Source organism: Moschus berezovskii, chromosome 25 (genome assembly GCF_049115385.1).
Source record: "Moschus berezovskii isolate FMDL1 chromosome 25, NW_MosBer_1.0, whole genome shotgun sequence".
Taxonomy (NCBI): Eukaryota; Metazoa; Chordata; class Mammalia; order Artiodactyla; family Moschidae; genus Moschus; species Moschus berezovskii.
Genome location: NC_142484.1, coordinates 25,277,722 through 25,290,799, shown reverse-complemented (window position 1 = coordinate 25,290,799; position 13,078 = coordinate 25,277,722). Strand labels below are relative to the sequence as shown.

At 41.8% G+C, this 13,078-nt stretch overlaps 1 protein-coding gene and 1 pseudogene across 1 annotated transcript in view; one reads left to right on the top strand and one right to left on the bottom strand.

The window, feature by feature from the left end:
- Positions 1–13,078, bottom strand: part of NELL1 (neural EGFL like 1) — a 964,969-nt gene that overhangs the window by 412,254 nt on the left and 539,637 nt on the right. The gene's annotated exons all lie outside the window — the stretch shown is intronic.
- LOC129549023 (eukaryotic translation initiation factor 1 pseudogene) lies at positions 1,158–1,807 on the top strand (annotated as a pseudogene).

Genomic DNA, 13,078 nt, shown 5'->3' with positions numbered 1-13,078 from the left:
ATTTTGACATTCAGTTCAGTTCAGTTCAGTCGCTCAGTCGTTACCAGCATATTAAAAAAACAGTATTTAAAAATGTTGAACTACACAAAATCACCAGGGCAATGAAATTTCTGCTTTCAGTCTAAGGAACTGACATATCCCCGGCCACAGATCCTAGCAGCTTGTAATGAGAAACAGAAAAACCACAGGCCCACACTTTAGCTGCCTTCACTTTAGACAGTTAAAGTGAAGATCACCACAGGGGCAGATCACTACTGCCTCTTATAACAGCATCAACAATTAGCTGCAAAGTACAGTAATGTTTCATGAAGTCAACCTCTAAAAATTCGTAACAACTCTACCCAAATAGTTACGATCTGCTTTGTCTAGTTCAGTTTAGTTCAGTCGCTCAGTCGTGTCCGACTCTTTGCGACCCCATGAATCACAGCACGCCAGGCCTCTCTGTCCATCACCAACTCCCAGAGTTCACTCAAACTCATGTCCATCGAGTCAGTGATGCCATCCAGCCATCTCATTCTCTGTCATCCCCGTCTCCTCCCACCCCCAATCCCTCCCAGCATCAGAGTCTTTTCCAGTGAGTCAACTCGTCGCATGAGGTGGCCAAAGTATTGGAGTTTCAGCTTTAGCATCAGTCCTTCCAGTGAACACCCAGGATTGATCTCCTTTAGAATGGACTGGTTGGATCTCCTTGCAGTCCAAGGGACTCTCAAGAGTCTTCTCCAGCACCACAGTTCAAAAGCATCAATTCTTCGGCGATCAGCTTTCTTCACAGTCCAACTCTCACATCCATACATGACCACGGGAAAAACCATAGCCTTGACTAGACAGACCTTGGTTGACAAAGTAATGTCTCTGCTTTTTAATATGCTATCTAGGTTGGTCATAACTTTCCTTCCAAGGAGTAAGCGTCTTTTAATTTCCTGGCTGAAATCAGCATCTGTAATGATTTTGGACCCCCAAAAAATAAAGTCTGACACTGTTTCTACTGTTTCCCCATCTATTTCCCATGAAGTGATGGGACCGGATGCCATGATGCCATAAATCAAAAGGACATTTTTATCGAGGTAGAGTTAATGTATTAATACAGTATTTAGTTTCAGGTATACAACATAATGATTCACAATTTTAAAGGTTATATTCTGACCCCAGTCACTGAGCCGCCGACGAGGACTCAGCAGCCTCCCCCTTGAGCCCCCTCGCTTCCCGACGCTCCGTCCCCGCTGCCCGCCTTCTCCCGCCGCCGCCTTCCGCAGGCCATTTCCACCGAGGAAAAGGAATCGTATCGTATGTCCGCTATCCAGAACCTCCACTCTTTCGACCCCTTTGCTGATGCAAGTAAGGGTGATGATCTGCTTCCTGCTGGCACTGAGGATTATATCCATATAAGAATTCAACAGAGAAATGGCAGGAAGACCCTTACTACTGCCCAAGGGATCGCTGATGATTACGATAAAAAGAAACTAGTGAAGGCGTTTAAAAAGAAATTTGCCTGCAATGGTACTGTAATTGAGCATCCAGAATATGGAGAAGTAATTCAGCTACAGGGTGACCAGCGCAAGAACATATGCCAGTTCCTGGTAGAGATTGGACTGGCTAAGGACGACCAGCTGAAGGTTCATGGGTTTTAAGTGCTTTTGGCTCACTGAAGCTTAAGTGAGGATTTCCTTGCAATGAGTAGAATTTCCCTTCTGTCCCTTGTTACAAGTTTAAAAACCTCACAGCTTGTATAATGTAACCATTTGGGGTCTGCTTTTAACTTGGACTAGTGTAACTCCTTCATGCAATAAACTGAAAAGAGCCATGCTAAAAAAAAAATAAATAAATAAAGGTTATATTCTGTTTACGGTTATTATAAAACATTGGCTGTGTTCCCCACACTATACAATATATCTTTGTCACTTATTTATTTTACACATAATAGCTTTTACCTGTCAGTCTCTTATTCCTAACTCACCCCTTCCCCCTTCTTCTCTCTGCACTTGTAACCACCGTTCTCTATATCTGTGAGTCTCTTTCTTTTGGCTGTATTCACTCATCTGTTGATGGCCACTAAGGTTGCTTTCAGATCTTGGCATGGCAAATAACGCTGCTATGAACATTGGGATGCATGTATCTTTTCAAATTACCGTTTTTGTTTTTTGGTGTGTTTTTTGCATAAATATCCTGGAGTGAAATTGCTGGGTCATATGGTCATCCTATTTTCAGTACTGGCTCAAAAATAGACATATACAACAAGGATGCAGAATAGGCAGCCCCAAAGTAAATCCACACACTTATGATCAAAAGAACTTTGATGGTAAGTTGTCAGAAACAATCAAGTTTCCATGAGAAGGAGTGTCACTGACAAAATAATTGAGTTGAATGGAAATAAGAAAATAAAAGGTTCCCAGTGAGAAATATTTGCTAAAAATGAAATCATATTGAGAAGCACCAAGTTATAAGATGTAGGTATGATCCACACCTATGACTCCATTTTCATCCCATGAAGTGGTTGTGTGATAGAAGTAGTATAAAACTCTTTAAAATGAGGCACACACTACAAGATTTCAGTTCTCCTTCCATCTTCTTGACGAGAATGCATCCCAGCAGAAGATTCTGAATGTTCTGAAGAATTGTATTTTCTTTGACCTTACTCTATTTTTAAAATCCAAAATGACTAATGCTTTTATATCATACCATGATTTCCTTCAGAAGTGAAACATGTAGGGGCACTTTGGACGAGAGGTAAAAAGTGTGGGAACAAGTGCACACAGCGTAACAGGCAAAAAGAGGTCTTGGCCAACGCGGGTGACTTTGGCTAATCAGGCTGATAGATCAGGTTCCCATGGTTCTCCAGGTACCTGAAGTGGACAATCAAATCTCAGATTAGCTTGAAGAGGCAGAGTAGTAATGTGTGTAGAGTTCTAAGACTCACATAGTAATTCTGCTCCTGCTAAGTCGCTTCAGTCGTGTCTGACTCTGTGCGACCCCATAGACGGCAGCCCACCAGGCTCCCCTGTCCCTGCGATTCTCCAGGCAAGAACACTAGAGTGGGTTGCCATTTCCTTCTCCAATGCATGCAAGTGAAAAGTGAAAATGAAGTCACACAGTAATTCCAGTACTCAATAAATTTTTTGACTTCAGACATCTCATTCTCTTAAATTCCAAAAGGTATTTAGGCAACTTTGTTTCCCAGGCCTCTTATGAAGTAGAGGATAGAGAAAATAATGAAAAAGCCCATAAATGAAAAGTATTTACTACTTAATATCAATTTGAAATCAGTCACCATATTAGTCTGCTAAGGGAGCCCTAAAAAAGTGTCATATGGTCACTTTGTGGCTTAAATAACATAAATTCATTTTCTCACAGTTCTGGAAGTTGGAAGTAAAAGATCAAGGTACTAGGTGGTTGAGTTTTTCCAGGGGCATCTCTCCCTGGCTTGAAGACCATCACCTTCCGTCTGTGTTCTCACATGGCCTTCTCTTTCTGTACCAGCACTCCTGGTATCTCTTCCTTTTCTTAGAAGGACACTAGTCCTGTGAGATTAGGGTTCCATCCTTAAGACTTTATTTTATATTAATTACCTCCTTCCATATATCTCTAAACATAGTCACATGGAGGGTTAGGGCTTCAATTTATGAATATAAGGGTATGCAAATCAGTGTATAACAGCCATCTATTCCAAAATGTCTGTCTTTTAAATAGCAGCTCACAAACTCATCTTCACTACTACTGATTCACTTTTGACCATCACTGCCTTCATCGAGTGGAGAAGGCAATGGCAAGCCACTCCAGTACTCTTGCCTAGAAAATTGCATGGACAGAGGAGCCTGGTAGGCTGCAGTCCATGGGGTCGCTACTAGTCGGACACGACTGAGTGACTTCACTTTCACTTTTCACTTTCACACATTGGAGAAGGAAATGGCAACCCACTCCAGTGTTCTTGCCTGGAGAATCCCAGGGATGGCGGAGCCTGGTTGGCTGCCATCTATGGGGTCGCACAGAGTCGGACACGACTAAAGCGACTTAGCAGCAGCAGCAGCAGCTTCATCCAGACAATCCCAAAAGCTTTAAAACAATCTGTCTCAGGCTCTCAGGGCCGGTGCACTGGGATGACCCTGAGGGATGGGATGGGGAGGGAGGTGGGAGGGGGGTTCAGGTTGGGGGACACATGTACACCCGTGGCTGCTTCAGGTCAATGTATGGCAAAAACCACTACAATTAGCCTCCAATTAAATAAATTAATTTTTAAAAAACCTGTGTCTAGATACCCTTTTCTCCATATATCCTCAACAAGATTGCCAAAGCACTGTTTTAAATGAAACTCTACAGAATGAGGGGCCTTCCCAAGTGGCTGATGGTAAAGAATCTGCCTCCCAATGCAGGAGACAAAGGTGATGCAGGTTCAGTCCCTATGTCAGGAAGATTCCCTGGCTGAGGAAATGGCAACCCACTCCCATATTCTTGCCTGGAAAGTTGCTTGGACACAGGAGCTTGGCGGGCTATGTCCATGGGGTCATAGAGAGTTGGACATGACTGAGTGACTGAGCTTACCTGCTCACTGCAGAATGAGGCTGAAGCCCCTAACATGGTGGGTAAGGCCTGTCGTCACCCGAATCCTCCTGTCTCCCCATCTTCTTTACTGTCCACTCCATGTGGACATTGCCATAGTCCTTTATTACCAGCTGCCTTAAAATTCCCCTTATATTCAGCACCTGGATCCTCCATTTGGGCTACCTTTTCTCATCTCTCAAGTACCTCGTCATCTTCAAAACTAGGACCAGTATCATTAACTCTGTGAAGTCTCACTGTCGCCTAGACAGGTTTAAATTCTTTCTCAGTAAATCTCTTTAAATCATACCAGTTTCTATTACTGTTATTGCAGTACAACTTGTCTCCCTTTCTAGACTATAAACACCTTGGGTACACAGTAGCTGTCATTTATGTCCTTCTATATTTTTAAGTCTCAATGAAATTGTTGGTTATTAAAAACATGTCCATGGGGTCACAAAGAGTTGGACACAACTGAGGGTTGAACTGAACTGAAAAACATATTATAAGGATGTAAAGTACATATTGCACTGATTCCTCAACTAGTGGATATTGTCTACAATACTCAAAAAGTTGCAAATACATAAGCAGTCTTTGGCTCCACTCTGTCTCTATATAAAACTACCCCCAAGCCCCACCAATGGATCTGTGATGTCAAACAGGCTTGAGATCTTGAAGGTCAGACTCAACCAACTTCACTTAGAAACTGGTTCCAACAAAGGCATTCTTGAGGACATAGCTTCATGGTTTTTTTCATGACATAGGGACTATCCAGAATCTGAAAACTTGGCTATATCTAGAAAAAGATATCTATCTATATATATATCAATACACTGTACTACTCAAAGACTACCGGACCAACCAGTAAGACGCCACTGGAATATACTTAAATTATGAAGTATAATCATCTGATCATCCCCACGAGGTTCACTGCATTCTCATTTCTCTCACTCATTCTGAGAGACTGCTCACACCCAAACCCCGCTCCAGCCAGACCCATCTTCCCTTCACCCAACTCACTCTAAAGCAGGAAAATAAAACCAAACAAGAACTATTCAGATCTAAGTGTGAGATAAAGATTCTCTTCCCAGAGGCAAGCCTGGAGAGAGACATTTAACATCTTAGAGCCACACTGTCCAATACGTAGCCCAACAGTATTCTTTCAAATTGAGATGTGCTACAAGTGTAAATTACAAATGGGATTTCAGATTTGGTGGGGAAGAATGAAAGTAAATCATCTTGTTAATAATTCTAAATTAATTTCATGTTGAAATTATAATATTTTGGATACAGTAGATTACATAAAATGTAGTATTGATTGCAGCTGTGTTGGAAAAAAATGCTACTAGTAATTATCAATGTATCTGTGGCTCTTGTATGAAGGGTGGTAAGAGGCAAAAAGCACAGTTAAAAATAGCAAATCCGTGAAAATTAAACACATTTAAATTGAATAAGTTATTTAAAATCAGTATGTTAGGATAAAAGGACCTTAAGTCCCAAAGAGACTGCAGTAATATATGTAGATAAAAAATGACCTTTTATTTGTAGCAGAGCTAAAACAGAACACAAACTGGGTAACAAATACTACAGAAATAGTAATGTGTAAGCTTTCTTTGTTTCCATGAAAATGAACTATTAGTCTTCTTTCTTTTGCCTTGAAATAAAATATCCATTGCTCAAAACTTGCTAAAATATTCACAAATAACTTACTTTCCCTGAAAGCTCCATTTGCTTCTTCAAACAAAAGAATAAGGGGACTTCAAATGTTATGATTACACATACACAGATTCAAGTGCCAGTTGCGGAATACCAGAAAGATACAAATCACTAGCGGATTTTAGAGTAGAGTATCTCCTTTAAACTGCTAGAAACAAAACGGGACATGATAAAATTAAAACATTTTTCACACACTGAAAAATGATTTTAAAAAAACCCTTCCCATTCTGAATAACTAACCTAGAGAACACCATGTCAGGTGATATTTACAAATAGACATTGCAAACAACACCCAGGATCTAAAGAAATATTAGCTGAGAAAAAAAATGTCCTCAAACCATGAAGAGAAAATAGTTCCCAGCTGAGGATGCTCAGCGTTTCACACATGGTACAGTGTTGCAATTTCTGATACTTTAAATTAACCCCCCTGAAGCTTTTACCTATCCTCATTTAAAAAGAGGAGGGCAGGCTTCCATATGCCTTCTTTGTATTCTTTCAAGAGATAAATGTGGTTATATTTAATAAAATCCAAATGTAGCTTTTGTGGGGCAGAGGGGAGAGAATGCCCTTGCTCTTTGGGTAACACACAAATTATCCAGCAGGACAACAGGACAAGAGGTGTCTGGGGAAACTGCTAAAACCATTAGGAATAATCAGGCTCTGGTTGTTAGGTCTTGGGACCTTAGCCTATTCTGAATGTTGATCACAGAGCAGATGGTCTAGTGGGAAAACTGGACCCAGCATGTGGCTCAGGTAGGATGGATATGGATACTCTTCTAAGCAGTGGGAGAACCAATGGTGGCATGTTGACCATTTATGCTTAACTATCCAGCAACTAAGTGGACTTATATGGTGGCAATGATCTCTAGATTGGTTGGAGGCAGAGGGCTAACTCAGTGGACATGAATTGAGCAAATTCCAGGAGACAGAGAACAGAGGAGCCTGGCATGCAGCAGTCCATCGGATCGCAAGGAGTTGGACATAACTGAGCAACTGAACGGCAACAACAGCAGAGCCCCAGCTAGCACTCTAGACTCCAACAAGGACAGACGTTGCCCTTCCCCCATACCTGGATAACTAGAGCATGGAGGTGAGACTTCAGCAGAGACAATTAGATGCCCTCTGCCATGGTCTTTGGCTCTTGGGAAGTGAATCAAAGACTTTGACCAATTAGATTTAAGCACTGCAGGAGGAATGAGATTTGAGGGTTCAGCAGCATGATGTTGAGTGTCCAGGGTTGGAGAAAACAGATTATATATATATACAGAAACAAGATATGTCTTGCAAATGTTCAAGAGCCAGAGTACCATCCACGGCATTTAAATCAGGCCATTCCGACAATAAGATCGTGGATGTGTATTTGCTCCCTCAGTTGACATCTCCCAGCAACCTACTCCCAGATCTTTCCAATACATTTATTTTCTACTTAAATGAATCACAGCCAAGCCTATTTAGTTAACACTAATGAAGAACTGAGAAGGATGTCTAATGTGGAACCTAAGTAGGTGACTTCAGGGAAGATGGTCAATGAGAAAAAGGGTTCACGGCCTAAGAACTTAGGAGAGATTGATACAAATAAGTCAGAGGCTCAGTTCTAGAATATACAGAATAACGGATACATTATTGAGATGAGGATGGGCAGAGAAACTAAGTCTAGTTTTAATAACACTGGGAGGGAGCCAAGATCCAACAGAGGCATGAAATCAAAGCCAGACCACAAGCACTCTGAATGCTATGCTGAGTACAAAAAAAGCACACAGATCATGATGTGATCTGGGACAAACCAAGGAACCTCTCAATTCCTTCATTTCTTAGTCTATCAATAATGTCACCACCAATAATGTCCAAATTCAGAAAACCGAGGATGTTTAGTTTCTGTACATGGAAACATGAAAACACAAATCTTTTCCAAATGATAAAAACCATACCAGGATAAAAATGCAAGATTTTATTACTATTTAATATATAAAACTGAATATAATAACCATCTAAACTAAAAACTGCCAGCCCATGCAATCTCATCATACTCATTAGGAAGTTTGAATGAAATATGGATATGATATGAACACTGAAAAAAATATTTTCCGAATATAGACAAAAACTAGGGCATAGCAGAATGTTTTCACTGTCTATAAACATGAGTTCATCTACTACGGGGACTCTAAGACATCACATGGTGAGACTAAGACCCAAGGGAAAACCATGGAATCTCAAGGTGGCAGAATCGTATCTAGGATTCAAGTGATTAGGTGTTTATATAAAGTATAGCTGGAAAATAATAATTGGCAAAACTCATGTAGGATGGCCAAGTATGGTTTTAAGTACTAATTTAATCCTCATATCTCACTGAATCCTTACTTAATCATTAAAACTATATTATGTTGTAGGACTACTGTTACACTCATTTTAAAAGTAAGACCACTGGGGCACAGAGAGTTTAAAGTAATTGTCCAAGGACATAAAGCTAGTAAGGTGTTACAGGTAGGACTTGTATTCCAGCAGCCTAACTGCAGAGCTGATGCTCTAAACTACCATATCATATTGCTTCTTAAAGAAGAAAATACGTTATTAAAGAGCAAGGACGTCAGAACCTCGGATTCAAAATTGAACAACCTTACACATATAATCAATTCAAGACTGCAGTTTTCATTTCAGCCAGACACAGTTTGGTTTCTCATGTCTCAGCAAGAACCATTGTACCAAGAAGTATAAATATAACTGCCTGTCCTGTGTCAGTTTTCAGTGTGTCATTCTCATAATGCAAAGAAGTTGATGATAAACACTTTAATGCATTCAACAAATATGAAACACTAGCTTTCATACACAATGCTTGTTGTAATATGCTTGTATAATTTTCCATTACAAACAGATATGTCTAATACTACAGGTTCCATTTATGTGAGGAGGAAAATGAAATACCACAGAGATATTTAGACGGAATGAGTCCGCAAGGACGAGCACATTATTAGTCAAAGGCAAATATTTTAAAGAGGTTAGGATTTTTCATTTTTTTAATTTGGTGTGTATTAAAGGCTGCCCCAATTCTCACCATTTCCCTGACTGACTTCAATGTCCCTGTGGATGACCAGTGACCACTCCATTTTCCAGGCTTCAGATTTCTCTCAATCGAGTCATTTTTCCTCCTGTCCATTTCAGTGTCCCCCTCTCATAATCACCTCTTGGGTTCTGCCATGACCTTGAATTGATCTGTATCAGGGACCTTAAACTCCAATACCTTGATCCCTGACCACAGCTCCTTCCTCTTCTGGATCTCTGACTTCCCTACTCCTAATACACCTGCTCTTTAAACTACGAACCCTGGTGCTACCCCTATCTTCCCTTGTTTTCTAATGTTTATCCTAGGGAAGCTCCACAGTCCATCACTTAAACCCATGTCCCTCTCTCAAACACACTTCCATGTCTGCAGCTAAAGCTCAGTCCTACAGTCAGACTTCTCTCCCTCAGCAGACAGCTGAGCATTGCTGGAGCGAGACCACATCCTCAAATGGGCTTTGATGAAAATTTCTTCTTAACAATTCCATCTTCAAAACCTTATTTTTTTAACTGCCTTCTAGGAAGCTCCCTCCTGAGTATCCTAAGTCATATTCTCTCTCTCCTCAAATCTTCACCCCCTTTAAACTCAGCAGATGCTTTTCATTCCAATGTGCCCCATTCCTCTGTAGACAGGAGCAGTCAATTCCCTTAGTCTCCTGCCCAATGTTCCACGTACAAAGTTCCATGCCTTGGGAATAGTCATAATTCCCTCCTTCCCTACTGACTCCAGGGTGAAGAATCCTGTTATATTCGACACTGCTCTATGTGGGCCCATTCATTCATGTGAAATTCAAGTACATCCTTTGTCTTCGGCCTCTGGATTGTTATCAAAACCATGCTTTCATCTCAGTTCAGTTCAGTTCAGTCACTCAGTCGTGTCCGACTCTCCGCGACCCCATGAATCACAGCACTCCAGGCCTCCCTGTCCATCACCAACTCCCAGAGTTCACTCAAACTCATGTCCACAGAGTCGGTGATGCCATCCAGCCATCTCATTCTCTGTCGTCCCCTTCTCCTCCTGCCCCCAACCTTTCCTAGCATCAGAGTCTTTTCCAGTGAGTCAACTGGTTGCATGAGGTGGCCAAAGTATTGCAGTTTCAGCTTTAGCATCAGTCCTTCCAATGAACACCCAGGATTGAAAGTCATCTTTAATTTATATTTTGCAAATAAGACTATCTATACCATTTTTCTAGATTCCACACATACGTGTTAATATATAACACATGCTTTTCTCTTTCTGACTTACTTCACTCTGAATGACAGTCTCTAGGTCCATCCATGCCTCTTATTTACAAAGTAGAAATAGACAAACAAAGTGAACAAATGGATGGACATCAAGGTGAGTGGGGAGGTGGGATGAACTGGGAGACTGGGATTGACACACATACATTATCAATACTATCTATAAAATAGGTAACTAATGCAAACACACTGTATAGCTCAGAGAACCCTACTCAATGCTCTGTGGTGACCTGAATGGGAAGGAAATCCACATAAGAGGGGACACATGTATATAAACAAAGATCATGGCATCTGGTCCCATCACTTCATGGGAAATAGATGGAGAAACAGTGGAAACAGTGTCAGACTTTATTTATTGGGCTCCAAAATCACTGCGGATGCTGATTGCAGCCATGAAATTAAAAGACGCTTACTCCTTGGAAGGAAAGCTATGACCAACCTAGATAGCATATTAAAAAGAAGAGACATCACTTTGCCAACAAAGGTCCGTCTAGTCAAGGCTAAGGTTTTTCCAGTGGCGATGCATGGATGTGAGAGTTGGACTGTGAAGAAAGCTGAGTGCCGAAGAATTGATGCTTTTGAACTGTGGTGCTGGAGAAGACTCTTGAGAGTCCCTTGGACGGCAAGGAGATCCAACCAGTCCATTCTAAAGGAGACCAGTCCTGGGTGCTCATTGGAAGGACTGATGCTAAAGCTGAAACTCCAATACTTTGGCCACCTCCTGCAACGAGTTGACTCACTGGAAAAGACTCTGATGCTGGGAGGGATTGGGGCTGGGAGGAGAAGGGGACAACGGAGAATGAGATGGCTGGATGGCATCACTGACTCGATGGAGGCGAGTTTGAGTGAACTCTGGGAGTTGGTGATGGACAGGGAGGCCTGGTGTGCTGTGATTCATGGGGTCGCAGAGAGTCGGACATGACTGAGCGACTGAACTGAACTGATGGCTGATTCACTTTGTTATACAGTAGATATTAACACAACATTGTCAAGCAACTATACTCCAATAAAAAATTAATTTAAAAAATAGAAAAAACAATTAAGGCGTGCTCAAGCCCCCACCCATCTCATCTACCTCAGGCTCTCCTCCCTCCATAGTCCCCTCTTTCTGCCATCCATTTTCTCATCATTTCCACCAAAGCCCTTTAAAAATTTGGTTTATACTCAATCTTCACTTCCTAATCACTCATTCACACTTTCGTCTACAGCCCTCTGGCCTGTGCCCCTGTCTCCAGCACATCCCTAGCAAGGGTCACAATGCACTCCTACATCCTAACTCAAGGGACAGTTTACAGCAGTGTTACTTGGCCTCTCAGTTTCCTGTTCTCTCCTCCTTGAATCTCCTATCTCCTTCATTTCAAGGACAACACTTTCCTGATGTTTTTCCTTCCTCAACAATTTCTCAATTTCCTTAGCTATATTCTCTTCTTCAAGTTCCTAAAATGCTGGTTTCCCAAAGAATTCTGTTCTCTCTCCAAAGATAAGTTAATATATTGACATATTTTTAAATGCCACTCTTGTCTTGACAACACTCCCCAAAGTCGCCACATCCATAGATTTTGAGTTCCAGACAATCCATTTACCCAGCCCCTAGCCATTTTCATAGAGTTCCTGCTGCTGCTATTGCTGCTAAGTCACTTCAGTCGTGTCCGACTCTGTGTGACCCCATAGACGGAAGCCCACCAGGCTCCCCCGTCCCTGGGATTCTCCAGGCAAGAACACTGGAGTAGATTGGCATTTCCTTCTCCAATGTGTGAAAGTGAAAAGTGAAAGTGAAGTCGCTCAGTCGTGTCCGACCCTTAGAGACCCCACGGACTGCAGCCTACCAGGCTCCTCCATCTGTGGGATTTTCTAGGCAAGAGTACTGGAGTGGCTTGCCATTGCCTTCTCCGTCATAGAGTTCCTAACACTCCCTTCATTGACCTGTCTGAAATGAACCAATGATCTCCATCACTCCTGTCTCCAAACTCTCCTTTTCCTGGATGCCCTTCTCAGTTAGGAGCACCATCATCCACGCAGTCCCCTGAGTCAGAACCTGAACATCATTCTCTGCTGACTTTCGCCTTACTCCCAAATCCCAGAACCCTCCAGGAACTGCCACTGGCATCTTAGGCTAAACCTGTGCTCTTCATCCTAATTACCTTAAATCAGGCCACCACCTCTTACTTGAAATAATGCAGGAGACTGTCGTATGAGCTTTCTCCCCTAACCTCACCCACAAGACACCCACAGGCCAACTGCTGACAACCTGGACCTAGGACTACTACAGCTTACAGTACAAGGCTCTTTACAACAAGGTCTGTGTGGACTTTCCCTGTCTACCCTCCTCACCTCCTTCTCTTTTATTTTTTTGTAATAACAGCATAGAAGTCCATGCATTTCACAAATTTAATTCTTAAAGACTGTCATTTCAAATGTTGTCTCCACTGCTTGTAATACCTTGTCACATGTCCTTTAATTGTGTGGTTTACTTCCTGTCATCCTACAAATCTTTCCCTCTAGGAAGGTTACATATTCTCCTCCCTCCAGGAAGCCT